This window comes from Ceratotherium simum, chromosome 39 (assembly GCF_057802395.1).
Source record: "Ceratotherium simum simum isolate JZ-2026a chromosome 39, ASM5780239v1, whole genome shotgun sequence".
Lineage (NCBI taxonomy): Eukaryota > Metazoa > Chordata > Mammalia > Perissodactyla > Rhinocerotidae > Ceratotherium > Ceratotherium simum.
The window spans coordinates 6,631,947-6,647,718 of record NC_141938.1 but is presented as its reverse complement, the minus strand read 5'-3'; the positions used below and the strand labels follow the sequence as shown (position 1 = coordinate 6,647,718).

Here is a 15,772-nt window from a genome sequence, read left to right as displayed (position 1 = left end):
AGAGTTGTTGTGTTTTCGGGCTGGCCCCATGGCTTAGCGGTTAAGTGCACGTGTTCCGCTGCTGGCAGCCCGGGTTCGGATCCTGGGCGTGCACCGACGCACCGCTTCTCCGGCCATGCTGAGGCTGCGACCCACATACAGCAACTAGAAGGATGTGCAGCTATGACATACAACTATCTACTTGGGCTTTGGGGGAAAAAATAAATAAATAAAATTATTTAAAAAAAAAAGAGTTGTTGTGTTTTCATTTTCATTTGTCTCCAGGTATTTTTTGATTTCTCCTTTGATTTCTCCTTTGATTTCTTCATTGATCCATCAGTTGTTCAGTAGCATGTTGTTTAGTCTCCACATATTTGTGAATTTTCTAGCCTTTTTCTTGTAGTTGATTTCTAGTTTCATAGCATTGTAGTTGGAAAAGATGCTTGATATGATTTCAATCTTCTTAAATTAATTGAGGCTTACCTTCTTTCCCAACATATAGTCTATCTTTGAGAAAGTTCCATGAGCACTTGAGAAGAATGTGTAGTCTGCTCTTTTGGGATAGAATATTCTATATATATACATCAAGTCCACCTGGTTTAGTGTTTCATTTAAGGCCACTGTTTCCTTGTTGAGTTCTGTCTGGATGACCTATCCATTGATATAAGTGGGTGTCTTGTGGTCCCATACTATTATTGTGCTGCTGTCAATTTCTCCCTTTAGGTCTGTTAATAAATATTTGCTTTATATACTTTGGTCCTCCTGTGTTAGGTGCATATATATTCATAAGTGTTATGTCCTCTTGGTGGAATGTCCCTTTTATCATTATATACTGTCCCCCTTTGTCTCTCATTTTTTTTTATCTTGAAGTGGCTTTGTTTGATACAAGTATGGAAACACTTGCTTTCTTTTGTTTGCCATTTGCTTGGAGTATTGTCTTCCACCCCTTCACTCTGAGCCTATGTTTGTCTTTAGAGCTGAGATGTGTGTCCTGGCGGCAGCATATTGTTGGTTCTTGTTTTTTAATCCACACAGCCACTCTGTGCCTTTTGATTGGAGAATTCAATCCATTTATATTTAGAGTGATTATTGATATATGAGGGCTTAGTATTGTCATTTTATCTCATTTTCTGGTTGTTCTATATTGCCATTGTTTCCTTTCCCTTGTATTTCTGACTGCCATTTCAGTTTGGTGGTTTTCTGTGATGGTTTTCTCAGTTTTCTCTTTATTTATGATTTGTGACTCTGCTCTGATCTTTTGTTTTGTGGTTACCATGAGGTCTGTATAAAAGATCTCATAGATGATATAGTCCATTCTGATAGCCTCTTATCTCCATTAGCCTAAGCAGGTTACATCCCCTTCCTCTTCCTCTTTTGTTTTTCTTGTCACATTCTTTTTTGTGTTGATTTCATGATGAAATTGAAGTGTTTATAGTTATTTTTGATGCTTTCTTTCCCTTTGTCTTTTATGTTATAATTTTTTACTGACCTTTTCTGATATAGAGCTGCAATTTTCTGATTCTTTTTTTTTTTTTTTTTTGTGAGGAGATCAGCCCTGTGCTAACATCCGCCAATCCTCCTCTTTTTTTGCCGAGGAAGACGGCCCTGGGCTAACATCTGTGCCCATCTTCCTCCACTTTATATGGGACACCCCAACAGCATGGCCTGCCAAGCAGCGCGTCGGTGCACGCCCGGGATCCGAACCAGCGAACCCCGGGCCGCTGCAGCGGAGCGTGTGCACTTAACCGCTTGCGCCACCAGGCCGGCCCCTATTTTCTGATTCTATCTACCTTCTTTCTCAAGGTTTTGTAAACTTTTGCCTTTTTGTTATAGGTAGGAGGTCTTCCTTCATCATTTCTTGTAAGGGAGGTCTAGTGGTGATGAACTCCCTCAGCTTTTGTTTATCTTGGAAAGCTTTTCTTTCTCCATCATATCTGAAGGATAGTTCCACTGGATAGAATATTCTTGGCTGAAAGTTTTGTCTTTCTGTATTTTCAATATATCATTCCATTCTCTCCTAGGCTGTAAGGTTTCTGCTGAGAAATCCACTGAAAGCCTGATAGGGGTTCTTTTGTAGGTTATTTTCTTCTGCCTTGCTGCCATTAATATTTTTTCTTTGTCATTGACTTTTGCCAGTTTTAATAGTATATGCCTTGGAGAAGGTCTTTTTGCATTGATGTAATTAGGAGTTCTATTGGCTTCATGTACTTGTAAGTCCAGTTCTTTGCTCAGGTTTGGGAAGTTCTCAACTATTATTTCTTTCAACAAGCTCTCTGCTCTTTCCTCCCTCTCTTCTCCCTCTGGAATACCTATAATCCTTATGTTGTTTTTCCTAATTGAGTCAGATATTTCTCAAAGATTTTCTTCATTTCTTTTAAAGATTTTATTTATTCATTTTTTTCCCCCCAAAGCCCCAGTAGATAGTTGTATGTCATAGGTTCACATCCTTCTAGTTGCTGTACGTGGGACTCGGCCTCGGGTTGGACGGAGAAGTGGTGCCTTGGGGCGTGCCCGGGATCCGAACCTGGGCCGCCAGCATCAGAGCGCGCGCACTTAACCGCTAAGCCACGGAGCCGGCCCCTCTTCATTTCTTTTAAATCTTAGTTCTCTCTCCTCCTCCACCTGAAGCATTTCTATGTCTCTATCCTCTAAATCACTAATTCTGTCCTCAATAACATCAGCTCTATTTTTTATGGACTCTAGATTTTTTGCTGGGATTCACTCTGAGCTAACATCTGTTGCCAATCCTCCTCTTTTTTTCTCTTTGCCCCCAAAGCCATAGTACATAGTTGTATATTCTAGTTGTAAGTCTTTCTAGTTCTTCTATGTTAGCCACCACCACAGCATGGCTAACAGCTGAGTGGTATGGTTCCAAGCCTGGGAACCAAACCCGGGCTGCCGAAGTGCAGCATGCCGAACTTCAACTGCTAGGCCATCAGGGCTGGCTCTGGATTATGTTTTATCCCATTAATTGTGTTCTTCATATCCAGAATTTCTGTTGGTTTTTGTTTAGAGTTTCAATCTCTTTGGTGAAGTAGTTCTTCTGCTCATTAACTTTATTCCTGAGGTCATTGAACTGTCCTTCTGAGTTTTCCTGTAACTCATTGAGTTTCTTTATGATAATTATTTTGAATTCTCTGTTATTTAGATTGTAAATTTCTGTGAGATCAAGATTAGTTTCTGGGGACTTGTCATTTTCCTTCTGCTCTGAAGTATTAATGTAGTTCTCGGGGCTGGCCCAGTGCCGCAAGTGGTTAAGTGCGCATGCTCCACTGTGGCGGCCTGGGGTTCACCAGTTCGGATCCCAGGCATGCACTGACGCACTGCTTGGCAAGCCATGCTGTGGCGGCATCCCATATAAAGCAGAGGAAGATGGGCACGGATGTTAGCCCAGGGCCAGTCTTCGTCAGCAAAAAAAAAAAAAGAGGAGGATTGGCAGATGTTAGCACAGGGCTGATCTCCTCACACACACAAAAAAAAGTAGTTCTTCATGGTGTTTTATCAAGTGATCCTTTGCTGGTGCATTTGTGGTAGTATCAGGTCACAGATTCCACCTGCCACCACTGGGGGGTGGGCAGGAGCTGTGTTTTCTTATCCTGCCCCACCTGCTGGAAGTTGTGTGGGTTGGGCTACTCTGTGTTCACCCGGGCTGGCCACAGCCACTCTGCAGGATGCACTCACATGGGCCAGGCCTCTGTGCTGCGGGGGCAAGTCCAGCACCATAGGTGGGGTCTTTTTGTTTTTGTTTTTTTTGTGTGTGAGGAGATCAGCCCTGTGCTAACATTTGCCAATCTTCCTCTTTTTTTGCTGAGGAAGACCGGCCCTGGGCTAACATCCGTGCCCATCTTCCTCTACTTTATATGGGACGCCACCACAGCATGGCTTGCCAAGCAGTGCGTTGGTGCACGCCCAGGATCCGAACTGGCGAACCCCGGGGCGCTGCAGCAAAGCGCACTCACTTAACCACTTGTGCCACCAGGCTGGCCCCATAGGTGGGGTCTTTGTGCTTGGAAGGGGACCAGCTGAGCTGCTGTGTGCTAGGTGGGAGAAGCACCTTCATGGTGGATGAGCTGCCACTCTGTGGATCCCTTGGGCTGCTGTGCTCTGCAGGCACAGGCACCTTCTGAGTGGGCAGGGTGCCTTCTCACCTGTGCTGCGCTAGAGGGGAGGGGCACCCACATGGTGGCTGAGCCGCTGCCACTCTGTGTAGAGTGTTTCCATCGGTGGGGCTGTCATGCCACATTGGGCTCTCCAGCAAGCCGGGCTGCAACTCTGAAAGGATTCACACAGGCCAGGCTGTCCCCACCTCCTCTTACAGTCATGGCATGGCTGCTATGTGAGGATCTGTGAACTTGCTTGCTGCCACCAGTGGGGTGAGGGGTGTGCATACTTAGTTCCACTGCCTCCTGTGGATCCAGTCCACCCACCTTCAGATGTATAGCTGCATGGATCTCTCAGAAGTCCTGTTTCGCTGTGCAGGGAATCCTCTGCTGGTTAATGAATGCCCATTTAGTTGTAACTTAAAAAAGAGAGACTGAGGGAACAACTCACTCCATCATGATGCTGACTTCACCTAAGTAGAATTTTTAATAAACGTTTATCTCTGGCACTGAAAAACAAGAAGAATCTATGTTTACAAAGAAAAAATCACATTTTTACTATATTAGCACTTGGTGGCACAGCAGTTAGGTGCTCACACTCCACTGTGGCAGTGCAGGGTTTGCATTCCATGCATGTACCAACACACCACTTGTCAAGCCATGCTGTGGTGGCGTCCCATGTAAAGTAGAGGAAGATGGGCACGGATGTTAGCTCAGGGCCAGTCTTCCTCAGCAAAAAGAGGAGGACTGGCATTGGATGTTAGCTCAGGGCTGATCTTTATCACAAAAAAAAGAAAAAGAACAGCAAGAAAAATACAAAAAAATATGAAGTGCATAGGAAGATATCTGACAATAAAGGTGCCAGACCTCCATAGAAAAATATATAAAATTTTACTGAAAGACATTAAAGAACACCTACATAAATGCAGATACTAAGTTCATGGCCTGAAAGATTCAATAACATAAAGATGTTGATTCTACTAGTACTGATTCAATGCGATTCCAGACATGAGACCAATATGATTTTTGGGGAACTTTTTGCAAGCTTGTTGTTAAATTTATATGGAGAAATAAAAGGCCCAGAAGAAACAAACCACTCTTGAAGAAGAACAAGTCATAGAGACCTGCCTCTCAGATACAAAATTATTAAAGATTGTGCTATATTAATCCAGGATTAACAAACTGATTAGAAGAACAGAATGGAAGGCCCAGAAACATAAAACCATGCACACAGGAACAACTTATGGGAGACATTCTGATTAGAGTTCTAGGAAAATTGGTTATCTACCAAGGAAGAAATTAAATTGGACCCCTCTTGACACTACATATAAAAATCAATAATGGATAGAAAACTATTTTAGAATATTTTAGAAACATTTTAGAAGACAAGAGAGTAGAACATATTGTGGAAATTAATAAAAGAAACCTTAACTAAATTGGAGTTAGGAAGGCCTGTGGGGGGGTTCTCATGCCTTATCATTCGTCATGCTTGCATCTCTGACAGGAAGCACAACTACTTTACACTGAAGGAAGATTTCTCTCCCCACTCAGCAACAGACTAGCCAATGAGAAACACTGCAGCTCAGCCAATGAGACGCCATTGCTGCCCTGAACTGCTACTTCCCCCCAGTGGACTTTCCTATAGAACAGCGCCTCCCTTCTCCTCCTTTTCTCTATAAAGGCAGCTCCCCTCCTTTGTTTTCCAGATGTGCCTATGGTTTGCCATAACATGCACTTCGCAAATTGCAATTCTTTGGGATATTTCCAAACAAATTCATTATAAGGATAAAATAACAGGCAAATTTGCTTTTTAAGTTGACAATATTTATGACTGCATGTTATTGTCCCAATACAATCAGCCAAAGACCACCAAGGACAAAACCTAAAGTCTGACAAAGTCAGGTTTACCAGCTCATTGCATTGAGGGAGATCACACACCTGAGGAACTAGGGGGTGTTCCATCAAACAAAGGAAGATATATGAATATTATAGGATCTGGAGAAAGAAGAGAGTTTAGGTGAAATTTAAATGGAGTACAGTCATGTTCATCACCAACTAGGTGCCCCGAGAAACTCAAGGGTGGGTTTGGAAGCATTTAACTGTTTTTCCAAGTTGTCTTTTTCCCCTTTTGTTAAGGAGATGCAACCACCAACCACCCTGAAACTGACCAAGCCTCACCACAAGAGCTACGCCCATGACCTCTGCCTTATTTTTAATGCTAAGATCTCTCCAGGAGGAGCTTAGGCCTCATTACTGTAACCTGTAGTGTCTGTGGAAGCATGTTTTGCAACTGAGCCTGTGCAAGTGAATACCCGCCTCTCCCTTTGGAATATTCATTCCCCATCCAAAGTAAAGGTCCTTGCTTCCCTTTCTTCAGGGATGCCATGACTTAGGAAATGATTCCCCATGGTCTTCTATTTGCTGAAAATACACTTTACTTTGTGAGACAACTTCCACTGATGTAGAGTCTTATTTAACTCACCAGGAGTTGAGCCCACTTGGTTCGGTAACAACGTGTACTTAACGACTGGGATATATTCTGAGAAGTGTGTTGTTAGGCAAGTTCATCATTGTGCAAACACCACAGAGTGTACTTACACAAACCTAGATGGTATAGCCAACTACACACCTAGGCTATATGGTACTAATCTTAGAAACATTGTTATGTGATACATGACTGTAGTATTTTGATAGGCTCAAAGTAAAGTGATGCTGTGAATTAAAATAACTCTAATAGCTATCAGACAATATTTAAAACTAAATCAAAAATTTTAAAACCTTAGATCAAAACCCATGTAACATACCTAAGGGGTACTTGGAGGAATATCTATGGCCTTAAATGCTTATATTCAAAAACACAGATTGAAAATTAATGAGTTAGATTTCCAATTTAAGCATAAGACAGCAATAGAAGCAATCCCACATTTATAATATTTATAAGGCTTCTCTCTCACTCTGAATTTCTTTGTGCAGAAGTCAAGTCCCAGTGGAAGGCTTCCCTATACTGAAGATATCCACGGAGTTGCTCACACATGAGATCAATGGGGCTATCCCACATGCTTCCATTCCTGGGCTTCCCTTCACTATGAGTTCTCACATGTTTCCTGTGGGATGAGTGACTACTGGAAACTCTCCCACAGTCATTGCACTGGCACATCTTCTCCCTTGTGTGTGCCCCTTTGTGGGCAGTCAGGCTACAGCTCCTATCGAAGGCTTTTCCAGTCACTGCATTCATAGAGCTTCTTCCCAGTATGGGTTCTCAGGTGCACCATCAGATGGAAGTTCCTGCTAGAGGTTTTGCCACAGTCATCACAGAGATAGAGTCTCTCCTTGGTGTGCATTCTCTTATGCACAGTCAGGTTGCTGCTCCTGATGAAGGCCTTTCCACAGTCATTGCATTCATATGGTTTCTTCCAAGCGTGTATCCTCCTGTATACAGCGAGGCTCAAGCTGGATCTGAAGAATTTCCCACACTGGTTACACTCATGGTTTCCCTCCAGTGTGAGCTGACACGTGTATCCTAAGGGATAAGTAGCAACTGACAGCTTTCCTGCACTGAAAACATTTATAGGGTTTCTCACCAGCATAAGATCACACGTGGGTCGTAAGGGATGAAGGATAACTAAAGCTTTCTCACGTTCTTTACATTCATTTCATTTCTGTCCTGTGTAATTTCTCTTGGGCAAAATAATGTTAGAATTCCTTTTGGTGGCTTTTCCACATAGACTATATTCATGGGGTTTCTCTCTGGATTGAGTTGCTGCCTGTTGATTAAAGGATAAGTGGTAACTAAAGGCTTTCTCACTTTCACTGCACTCATGGGGATACTCCCCCATAGAAAGTCTGCACTGTAAAAAAAAGAAAAAAGCAAATTCCTACACTAGAAGTTGCTACCATTTTCAGATCATGAGTACTGTTTATTCCGTTTGAGTTCTTTCAGACTGAGTAAGGTGAATGCTCTCTGCCCCAAGGTTGCATCATAGTCATGACATTCGTAAGGCTTCTTATGTACAGATTTTTTTTCCGATAATTGTTTAAATAAAAACTGAATTATGTGTCAATAATCACTAGCTGAGTCATATTTATGAATATGCTTACTTGTGGGAATTCTCTGAATAAATAAATTTTGAAATTGGTTTAGAATGTTCCCCAAATTCATGATACTCAGATACTATCTCCTGAGACATGACTTCTTTTGGGTGAAGGCCACTGGCTCTAAGTGTCTGCCCTCGTGGTTGTGGTGTTTTTTTCTATCTCGTGGCAATCCCAGACTTCTACTGCAGAGAACAAGCAATGAGCCCTCATGAGCCTTACCCTTTTCCTATCAGTAGATGGTTTTTCCCGAACTTTATTCCGCTTTGCAGTGGTCCCTTTGCTTTTAAGTCAAGACTTCTGGTCTGAAATCTATGGGGGTGGGGGAGAAAACAAATATTAAGTTCTTAGAGAAATAAAGGATGAGACAAACGTGACTCTAAAAAATATCCAGACCCTTGTAGATTTTTTCATATACTAACCTAAAATATTAGAAGTCAATGTGACACGGGGCTGGCCCAGTGGCGTAGCAGTTAAGTGAGCATGCACTCTGCTGCGGCAGCCTGGGGTTCAGATCCTGGGTACGCACCGACGCACCACTTGTCAAGCCATGCTGTGGCGGTGTCCCATATAAAGTGGAGGAATACGGGCATGGATGTTAGCCCAGGGCCAGTCTTCCTCAGCAAAAGGAGGAGGATTGGCGACAGATGTTAGCTCAGAGCTAATCTTCCTAAGAAAAAAAAAAGAAGTCAATGTGACAGGGAAGAACACACCAGCAGTTAAAGACAGACTTCAAGGATTTCAGCAATGTGAAGAATTTGACAGGACAATGACAGGAACGGGGGTTGCAAATGACAGGTGACTTGCTAAGAAATGATTTTGTCAAAAATGAGATGGCTGTAGGGCCGGCCTCATGGCTTAGCAGTTAAGAGCATGCGCTCCGCTGCTGGCGGCCCAGGTTCAGATCCCGGGCGCGCACCAAAGCACTGCTTCTCCGGCCATGCTGAGGCCGTGTCCCACATACAGCAACTAGAAGGACGTGCAAGTATGACACACAACTATCTACTGGAGCTTTGGGGGAAAAATAAATAAATAAATATAATTATTAAAAAAAAATGAGATGGCTGTCAATAGTCTGATAGTGGGCACTATCAAGCAAGCAAAGTTTGGGGACAGTAGGAAAATGGACAAACAAATAGCAAGGCTATGTTCCAATAAAACTTTATTTACAAATGTGGAAATGTTCTGGAAAGAGGAAGTAGGAGAGAGTTTTCTCTGGAAGCAAAAGAAAGTGGGAGAGAAAAGAGAGAAGGAAAGGAAGGGAAGATGAAGCTTCGAAAGGAAACTCACCCCAAGTGGCCTGAGATGATTTCTCAGACAAAATGACATTTTAGAAATTCCCTAAAGGGCCTCCTTTCACCCAGGGCTCACCTGCACAGGTGTCTTGGAGAATTCTCCTCTCCTCGGTCCTCAGCTCCTCCTGCTCCAACTGGGTGAGCAGGTTGGGCTTACGGAGGTGATACCCTGAACACAGGGAGACACACAAGGTGGCAGGATGTGCAGGAACAGAAAGGGAACTTCCTGTCAGAGTGGGGCCGACACTTTCAGAAGATGGGCATGTGTGACCCCACCAGCAGTGATGGGATGGTACCTAGAACCCAAAACTCAAACTACCTCACAGCATGCCCTGCGGGGACTGGGAATCCTCAGACCCAAGCTCAGAGACACACTTCAGGAACACCAAAGCTTCTACTCATGAAGAAAATAAAGTCAGCGTAATGGATCAATCTTCATTCTCAAGGGGCAGATGCTAGACTAGGGGCTGGTAACTACAGCCCAGGCGTTAGCCACTTGCTCTTGTAAATAAAGTTTTATTGGAACATGGCCCTGCCTATTCATTTACACACCCTCCATGGCTGCTTTGGCACTACACTGGAAGCACTGAGTAGTTGCAACGGAGACCCTATGGCCCGCTAAGTCAAAAATATTTCCGGGCCGGCCCCATGGCTTAGCGGTTAAGTGCGCGCGCTCTGCTACTGGTGGCCCGGGTTCGGATCCCGGGTGCGCACCGATGCACCGCTTCTCCGGCCATGCTGAGGCCACGTCCCACATGCAGCAACTAGAAGGATGTGCAGCTATGACATACAACTATCTACTGGGGCTTTGGGGGAAAAAAAAAAAGGATGAGGATTGGCAATAGATGTTAGCTCAGGGCCGGTCTTCCTCAGCAAAAAGAGAAGGATTACCATGGATATTAGCTCAGGGCTGATCTTCCTCACAAAGAAAAAAAAAATATTGCCTCTCTGGACCTTTAAGGAAACGTGTGCCCACCGCTGCTCTACATTTTCACTTCTTAAAAGGAGATGTGGACCACATCTCCTTCATCACTCTTCCCAAGACCAAGAACAGTTCCTGGAATATAACAGGTACTTAAGAAATATTTGCAGCAAAAATCTACCAAAGAGATGAGGCTGGTCTTACCGACTGAGGTTCTCCAGCATCTCGTCTCTGTACAAGATTTTCTGAGCAGGGGCCAGCAGTGCCCACTCCTCCTGAGAGAAGTCCACTGCCACTTCCTCAAAGGTAACTGAGTCCTAAAACATCACACACATTAGGGCTTAGCCAAGGCCCATCTCCATCACCGGCCCAGTAGGATAGGGCGTGGGGCTAAAGGCACCAGAGGATCAAGGAGTGGGAAGTTCAGACAGGGGACCCTGGCCTCAGCTCTCTCCACTTGCACACTCTCAGCAATCTCATCCGGCTTCATCAATTCATTAGCTCAACACATGGTTGAACTTTTCTCTCTACAACTAGTCTATGAACACATTCAGCCTGGGTCCCCTCAGTCAGGCATCACACAGCTCTGAGTTCATGGCAGCCTGGGAGGAATATTTAGTGAATGAGTGATGTCCTCAGGAATTCCTGAGACAAAGTCATCTCATTGCCTTTCTTGGTTTTCTATCACAGCTCTGAAGTGACTACTGAGCTAATAAGGACAAAGTACTGAAAAAAAATCATAAATACTGAGGCAATGAGAGCATTCTCTGGGAAGTCCCTTGGCCACCACCAGAGGCTAAGAGTCCTGAGGAAGCATGGAGACAAGTCCTGGTGGGGTTTGAGGCTCCAGGCCACTGGAAGGAGACACATCCACCCACAGGGAAGGGAGACGCCATGTTGGAAAGAGATTTCTGATTACCTGTGACCAGGTCCTCAGCAACCCTGGAGCCATCGCTTCCTCCTCCACATTCCCCTCCAGGAGACAGGTGGGGTCATGAGCAGGCACAGCTAAAGGACAGGAGAGGGGCCGTGAGAGACAGGCCAGGTCCTAGATTCCAGCCCACACAAGTCTGGAGGCTGCCTCACACAACTGGTATCCCACACACAAGCAAAACACAAGTCCACATGCATGCAGGTTTCCTAAAAGGCCAGGGCAGTCCTGTCTCTCCCACGAGAAGAGAGGCCTGTGGGCCTTGCTGCCCATGAGGAAGCCTAGTCAACTCCTGTGACTGTTGAGAGTACTCAAGTTCACAGAGGTTTAGCAAGTCAATTGCCAAGAGTATAGAACAAATACAATGCATAATGCAATATTATCCCCCAAGCATCTCAAACTCTAAAAGGCACCAACCCTAATGCAAGCAGGCTTGGAGTCTCTTGGGGTTCCACTCCCACCTTGTCCCAGCCTTTGGAAGCCCTCAAGGAAGAGGGTCTCAGGGAAATGAAAATGGCCAGGGTGCGATCTAGCTCCAGGAAGGTGCATGAGGGACAAGGAAGCCCATGTGGTGTGGCTGGAGCTTGGCGACTGGGGTGTCTGGAAAGGAAAGTGGCGAGAGACGGTGGCAGAGGGACCAGGAACTGGGTCAAGACCAGGGCAAACCAGCCTGGATCCTATCTGGATTTACACCTTGTGACTGGCAGCTTAGTGGGATAGCTTTACAAGAAGAGTTTTCTGTTCTTCTTTATATTTTTTAAGATCATACTGGCTGCTGTTCACAGGACAGCACTGGGGAAGGCAAGAATGTCAGGGTAAGAGAAAACCTCCTTTCTTCCCTTCTTGTGTTCTTATGGCTGGACTAACAGTAAAACTGACACAAGACCACACTAACAGGAGAAAAATCTAGTTTAATACGTACACATTGGAGATTGTAAAGAAATGATACTTGGAGAGTGAACAAAGCAGGCAGTATATCTATCTTTTACACACAAAAAAAACAATAAATTTGTGAGGAATGATAGGACAAAGAAACTTAGGTTTGGGGTACGTAATTAGTGAAGAATTTAAGCAGAGTTAGGCTTGAAGTAGTGAATTAGCAAGGTTTGTTTATGCAGGCTTCTCAGCCCTGAATCCTCTAGCTCTGGTGATAAGGATGCAGGGAGAGCACCTTTCACAGGGGAGATTTATTTCCTGCTTTCAGGGGACTAGAGACAGCAAGGTCAGAACGCCCTTTTCGTTTCTCAAGTAACTTTGATTCAAAATAATCAATATGCTATTGTGGGATATTTTGGGGTGGCCTGCCCTGGACCCCAACAAATAGAAGCAGGGGTCCAGGTGAGAAGGGGGATGGGGAAGCCTTGGGAGATGGGAGGAGCAGCAGAGACTATTGCAAATGGTTAATATTGTTGACACAAAATAACCAATAACCATGCTATAGAAGAGATGAGTTTTTTTTTTTTTTGTGAGGAAGATCAGCCCTGAGCTAACATCCATGCTAATCCTCCTCCTTTTTTTTTTTTCCCCCAAAGCCCCAGTAGATAGTTGTATGTCATAGTTGCAGATCCTTCCAGTTGCTCCATGTGGGACGCGGTCTCAGCATGGCCGGAGAAGTGGTGCATCGGTGCGCGCCCGGGATCCGAACCCAGGCCGCCAGCAGCGGAGCGTGCACACTCAACCGCTAAGCCACGGGGCCGGCCCAATAGCATTTTTAATTTAAAAAATTTTTACAGGATACAAAAATACAGAAAAGACCATTGTAATGTTATATGTGATACATTTATATAAACACTTCAATGCCACTCACATGGTGTCATGTCTATCTTGTCCCCTGAAGTGGGCCCTGTGCCAAGTTCAGAGTAAGCAACTGACATAGGTTTGTCCCTCCAGTGAATAAAGCGGTGCCAGCAAAGGGAATTCCACACGCCCCTGGCTAGGAGTCGGCAGGGCTGTGGGAGGTGTCCTAGCTACAGCAACAAGTAACTGCCTCTGGAGTCTCCTAGCCCAGCCCAGCCCAGCCATCTCCACTCACAGGGAGGGAATGGGCCCCATGCCCCCAATTCATTAGACTCTCACCTGATGGAGACAGTGGAGGGGAACATGTGTGGTATAGGTGGTAATTAATACTCTCTGTTCAAATTCTGTACAATGAACACTCAAAACTTTCCCACACACAGGCAAACACACAAACTCTATCTAGATCTATTATATACAAATAACATACAGAGACATAGGCATAAATATATTTTAAACCATTAGTTGCTCCGTGCAACAATAATAATGATGCAACCCCTGGCTCAAATGTGGCATTAGGAGAAGTAGTTGCTCCCAATATCGGACTTCTGACATTGTGAATGGCAGGAGGAGAATCTGGGGGATCGTGGGACTGGAGGAAGGGGGGGCCGGAGGGATTTCAGAGCAGGTCAGTGCCATGCTTGGCGAGGAGAACAAGGGGATGGGTCTGGGGTCCGCTTTCCCCATAGTGGGAAGACTCGGGGCCCCCATCATAGGGAGAAGGGCGCGGCAGGGGAAAGGGGGTGCCCTCTGCAACCCAGGTTGCTGGGATCAGATTCAGATTCTCTCCCCTGGGACTCGGACCAGCCTCCCCAGGTGAGAGATGGGGCTCGGGCTTCAGGGCTGCAAGGGGCAGGAGGCCCAGCTGCTGGCCCAGTATCCTCATTATGAAAGGTTCAGTAGGGGCTGAAGTCAGACCCACACCATCTGAAGCCTCTGGCATGAACACAGCGTCCCAGGGAAGGTGAGCTGTGGGGGTCCCCTCAGAGACTCTCCCCCAGGGAAACTAGGAGATCCTGTGTCGAGAGAGCAGGTCTGGCTCTTTTCCCTTTAAACTCCCCCTTTCCTCCTCAGTGGGCAAATTGGGGCCAAATCAGGCAGCTGATCCCAACCAGCCAGCTGATCCCAACCAGCCTGACTGCAGCAGCGTCCCCTCCTTAATCTCTGGACTTCCTGGTTGCCTGTTTTCGGGCACCGCATATGCACTCACATGGGGCCAGCTACTCAAGGCGGTGTCCTCTCTGCAGCCAGAGGCAGGTGAATGTAAAAGCGGAGGCGGAGTCAGCAAGGCTGAGCTACCCAATATCATGAGTATTAATTAGCACAGATGTTGCCTGCAGGGGCCCTTTCCAGACCCTCAGGCCCTAAACTATCCCTAATCCCTGGCTCTTGATTCCCAGAGGGAAGAAAGGATTTGGGGGAAGGAGCTGGTATCAAGCAGGGAGGGGAGGGTCTGGTCTCTGGCTCCCAGGCCCTCTCCTGTCTTCCTCACCCGAAGAGACCACCCTAAGCTTTCTGCAGTCACGACAGAACTTCCCTCAGCCCTTCCCAGCGGGAAACGACCCCCAGCCGGCAGCACCTCCCCCTCAGCCTCCACTCCCCTTCCCTCCCTTCCCAGGCGCCCCTGATCCCAACCGCCCCTGATCCCAACCGCCCTGGCTTTCTGCCAGTGTCCTTCCATGCTACACAACTGTCTCTGAGCTGCCCGACCTTCTCCATCCAAAGATTTTCTCCTTTCTCTCCCTGAGGAACCCAATTTGCATCATAGGTAGAGCCCAGTCCCTGGGGAGAGGTGGACAGAAGGCTGGAGCCTAGAGGAAAGAGACAAGGGACTCTGGCAATCCTAGGAGAATCTCACAGGACCAGTCCATTTGGATGGGACCTCCTTTGGTGCACTGGGTTGGGGTGGGGAGGCACCAGCTGGATGCGCAGGAGAGACCTTGGGGTGACTGCAAGATGACTCATAGATCTTCTGATCCTTTGTTTACAAACACACACACTGGAGACAACCCTCATAAATTTCCACGGAGGAATTTTCATGGGGAACGTTTTTCATAGCTCGGCCATCAAATCGCTTTAGAGGTTTTCCATACAGTGCACTTACAACGGTCGTAAATTTTCATCGTCCCCCTCCCTGCCCATTTTGACTTTATCTACATCATTTCATGAATATCAATTCCTTTTCCTGCGAATGCTTCATTCCTCCCACACCATTTGGCCTCATCTCAGTAAATAAATGGCCGATTGGGATGGAAACCTGCCCTTGACACACCCTACTCTCTCATAGATCTAATCCAAGAATTCTTCCAAGGACCCTGAAGGTTAGGATCCCTGAGCACTTCCCCACCCACTCTGTTCCCTCAGCTTCCCGCTCACCCCCTCTTAAGGTCACAGATTCAAATGTCACTCCCTCAGAACTCTCCCCACCCCCTTATAGCCAGTCCCTCCTCTAATAACCCCAACTATTTTTCTCATCTCCCTAGTAATGAGAAGACCTTTGTCATTCTCGTAATTACGAGAACAGTACTGGATATTTTATTTATGTATGTGTTTATTGCTGGGACTCCATACACAACCTTAGCACAGGAATGTATAAGTGCTCTTTATCTTTTAGTAAATAAATGACTGAGTAAATGAAGGAGCAAAACTATGCTCTCAA

General features: G+C 45.7%; 1 pseudogene across 1 annotated transcript; it reads right to left on the bottom strand.

Moving 5' to 3' along the window:
* Window positions 1-4,557: 4,557 nt before the first annotated feature.
* ZNF177 (zinc finger protein 177) lies at window positions 4,558-15,236 on the bottom strand (annotated as a pseudogene). Its single transcript, XR_015550169.1, has 6 exons — window positions 15,218-15,236; window positions 11,308-11,396; window positions 10,597-10,705; window positions 9,543-9,635; window positions 8,394-8,461; window positions 4,558-7,843 (listed from the first exon to the last, which is right to left on the bottom strand). The product of XR_015550169.1 is annotated as a zinc finger protein 177 (transcript).
* Window positions 15,237-15,772: the final 536 nt, after the last annotated feature.